Source organism: Equus asinus, chromosome 18 (assembly GCF_041296235.1).
Source record: "Equus asinus isolate D_3611 breed Donkey chromosome 18, EquAss-T2T_v2, whole genome shotgun sequence".
NCBI classification, from domain to species: domain Eukaryota; kingdom Metazoa; phylum Chordata; class Mammalia; order Perissodactyla; family Equidae; genus Equus; species Equus asinus.
The window spans coordinates 15,422,639-15,427,219 of NC_091807.1; positions in this window are offsets into that span (position 1 = coordinate 15,422,639).

Below are 4,581 nucleotides of genomic sequence, written 5' to 3' on the forward strand. Positions count from 1 at the left end.
AGGGCTATTAGCTACAGAAAACCCATTCTTAGCCTTATTAACACATAAAACAATAGCTTTCATCTCAGAGTGCTCTGCCTTTCCATTTAAAACATTCTAAATCTAAACTCGTTGGGATTAAAATTGAAGTTGCAGGTCGGGTTCAGCTTTTCAGACTTTGAACTCAAGTGGACACTTTGGGGGTCTTTCCCCTAATAACATGGCCAAGGCAATATACTTCCTACTTGGAAAAGAAAAGCCACTATTCCAGCAGCCCGATACTCTTCAACAGGTGGACCTGGGCTGAGAAACTAGGTTAGTGCAAGGCTGATCCCTCAGGGAGGACTCAGGCACAGACGGCTCTCGTTGCCTGTGCACTGTGGAAAGCCACATCAGCTCAGAACTGGATGCTGAACACCAAAACCAGGGTGACATGCACAGGATACCTAAATGCAGTTTGCAGCCTGCAGAGTGAGTGCTACCCTTGCAGTTGGAGAAGCTCTCCTTGAGACTGCATGTAAATATATTCTGAGAACAGCAGAAATGCTTGGCAATGGACAAACTCTTGATTAGAGGAGTTTCACTGCTCTCCGTGTGATGCTTTCCAGAGTATCTGTCTTGGCCACTGGCAATCCTTCAGAAAAGGAATCACACACGCATTGCATCTCCTGGTTTAATAAGGCCTCTAAGCTGCCAGCGCAATTATTGAAACTTTCAAAAGTGGCATGAGTAGCTTCAGTGCCCAGAGATCTTCCCTCTGATTTTATTACAATGAAACTAATATAAAGAAGTAGAGGGCGGATGGCAAGTTGACACACATGCCATTTCTCATATGCCATCGGAACCTGCTGCTACACGGTTTTTCTTGCAACCGATGGTGTTATTAGTCATGACCTTGTCAGACTTAGAAAACCTGCATCCATTTTAGCCACTTGCTGAAAGCACACAGAACTGCTGAAGATAAAATTTCCAGGAATACATTAAAACAAAACTGCTAACTCAGCCAGATTTCCTGTACACTTGGAAAGCCTGTAAAACAGCAGGCCAACGTTAATACGCAGAGAGAGACGATAGTATAACTAAGTGGAAGCTGCTGTTTAAATGTCAAGGTTTTGAAAATTAGGGAAATGTTTACATGAGTGCCAATTATCTTTTAGTGGCCACAATAGGTTGGTGAAACTTACCTTCAGGTTATTTTTGACATTGAAAATTGAGATTGCAATTTGCTGAATATATCAATTTTACTTTTGTTCGAAGTCGAAGAAATCATTTGGTAAATAAGGGTAGACTTTCTGAGAAACTGCTATGTGTTCCAGTTTTAGGAAAAGATCTGTTCCAAATATTCCCCAAAACTGAGAAATAGTGTATGTACGTATAAAGGAGTAGATAGTATGCAACCGTTACTGATATCAACAGGTAATCTGTGGATTGTTAATATCTTTATATCTTGTTCTAGGCACTGAATTTATATTAAATTATTTCTGTCTACTCCTTGGTCATTTCCAAATATCCTCATAGCTCAGATATATCTGACTCAATTATCCCAATACAAGAAGAGGGATCCAGCTCTTAGATTTTCATTGCTGTCACAGTTACAACTGGAGGTTGTAGGCCCCTCACATAAACTCACTGTGTTTTTTTTGCCTGATACTCTTCTAGGCAAATAGTGGTCACAGAAAAAGTGTTTATTTAACAGAATCAGGAACTACATTCCTCATACTATTTATTTTGATATTTAGTCTGAAAAAACATTTTAAATGCAAAATATATTCAATTATTCCTCAAATAAAAAAATATTATCAGTTTAACACCTGTTGTGACTAGCACAGCACATTGAACCACTTTTCTTTCTTTCTTGTACCTTTCTTGAATGTTGTGGCAGGTTTTGTGAATGTATATGAATTGCTCAACTAGTTTGAAACAAATAACTCTATTATATACATATTTTTTTTCTCTAAGAACCCATACCAGGGCTAGATATTAATTCTGTTGAGCTGAACTGAAATCAAATTGAGGAATTTTGGGTTTCCTTCATAAGGGAAAGCCTTTGCCATTTAAATAAGCACCAACAGAATATGCCTATCCCTTGACTTGATATTCCATTTTTAAAAAGAAGAATTATTTTAATGAAATATTGAGCCTGAACCAAAGGAAAATTATCTAGTAATAGCCATTATTTTGTGAGTTAAGGATTTAATATCTTCACCTACCTAGATAGTACTTCCATCTGACTAATAAGCTTTCAAAAAATGTTCTCAATACTAGGGAGAAAATGCTGGAGAAAAAGAGAAAGATCTTTCTGTGACTGAATTAGCAAACAACAAAATAGATTAAGAAAACAAACAACAAAATAGATTTTAAAAAGGGATTACTGATGAATTCAAATTTTAAAGAATATTAACAATAATGTATTGATGTTCTTTATGTTTAAGTTGATAGAAATGAGGATATTTTAGAAAATAAGGACTTAGATTTGTGAAATTTGGCTTTTTCTACCAAAAAAATTAAAAAGGAACAAAACCTAAATATTGTTCTAATCACGAACGGATTTACTAATCTAGATGTCAGATTGCCTCAAATTAATAACATTTCAACCAGGAATATTGAAATTCCACGCAATGCCTTGTAGAATAAGCATTCAGCTGGGAGTCCGAAGATTTGTTTCATAATCCTGGTCCCGTCAGTGACTGGTTGTTGAGTTTGCATAGTCTTTAATCTCCGGCCCATTGTCTCTTGTGGTGTTACTGAGTTATCAGATCAGTTGATCTCTCAGCTCCCTTCTAGACTTAAAATTCTCCGATCTTTCCGAAGACCTCAATTCTGCTCTGTAACCAAGGCCTCTTTTCAAGAATAGTTAAAGGTTATGTTTAGGATTATGTTTTCTTTCTTTATAACTATTTCATTAGCTGATTTAGCAAAGATGCTTTGGGAGAATTTTGTCTGAAAAGTAGCTAATGGGAAGAAAAGATATGAGAAACAGATTTGTTTTCGGGTAACCACACTTATGTATATGAGTACTTGTGTGACATGTGTGCATTTTGTGTGTGATGTGAGTGCATTTCGTGTGTTCTTTTGTTTGTTTTCTTTGCTTCTTGCCTTTTTTTGTTCTTTAGCATTTCTTGCTTTCAGAAACTTAAAAGAGCCAAAAGAACTACATTTATATGAAAAGATTTTTTGGAGCAGCATTGCCAACTTTGGTTTGAAGCTGGAGTTTACAAAATCTTCACAGAGCCTATTTTAATGAGGTTTCCAGCTTTAATAAAAAGACTGCGGTTACTTAACTAAAATGACCTGCCAAAACTTCCTTAGGTTCATCTATGGTGACACTGAATATTAAAAATATTGAATAATAGATTGAAGCTAGCTAGAGCGAAAGCTTTCATGTAAAATGCAAAATGGTTGCTCCAATCCTTTATATTAAGAGCAAGTCCTCTCAGGGCATATGCAGAAACAGCTAATAATTCTTATTAAGTAACATTATTTACTACAGGTATCATTTCTCGTGGTTAACCATTTTGTAAAATTGAATTTGCTTCAGTTTTGATTAAAAGTATTTATTTCAGGCTCTGTGAAGAAAAGAGCTCCAGTAAGAATGATGAAGATTTTGCAAGTTGCTAAAACAAACTAGCTTTTGTTCTCAAATCCTCAAAAAATCTGAAAGCATATTTGTTTCCAGATGGAAGATAATTAACACAAAAAAATTTGCTTTATCCATAAATATGGTTCCTTTTTAAGTTTCAGTGAGTTTACCAAAATATATAAATTCCCTTGGAACAAATTAAAGTAAAAGTGGCCTTGGAGAAAAATTAGATAAGTAAAGACTACTTATTTTTCTTCCTTTTATTTAAATCATGGGAAAGATGGGTATTATAAATTGAGAAACTGTGTCTTTGTTATTCTCATTATTTCTTTGTGCAAGATGTTTGTTAGAATGAGAATCAGGCTGTCTATTGACAAAATTATGTGACAATCTGCATAATTATGTTGCATATATGTGAGACTAGTTATGAATGATTAGATTGTTGTTCAAAGTTAGAATGTCTTTATTTTAGAAAAGCCAATGACTATGAAATGAATGGGATTGTTTGTGGCAATGAAAATATTTCCAAACTGCAGAATTAGACTGCCAGTATCGAAAGACTTAGGCTGAGCGACGTTATTTACCTCTATCCATTAATGATAGGAGCTAAATAAAAGAATCCACATAAACACAGCAGCAGAAGTCACCACTAAGTATGGTGTAACTTAAATTATTTCTGTTCAAGTGCATTTAAAGTGTCAATTAATTGCCTCCATTTCAAATGCACACCTTTTCCCCAATTATCAAATTAAAATTTGAGCTGAATCAATGAGCACAATGATAGTTTAATTATATTAAACCACATGAAATAAACAGGGAGGAAGTGTTTGTACAGATGGGCACCTGAGTCTGTCACCTCCAGGCAGAGCCAATGACAAGTATCATTCTCTCGGTAAATAAAATTGCTTTATTTTCCTGTCACTGCAGCATCCCTACTTTTAAAGATGGGAGAATGGGTTGAGATAGAGAGATTTAAGGAAATTACAGAAGGAGAAATTGCAGGCGCAGATGTATTTTTTTTC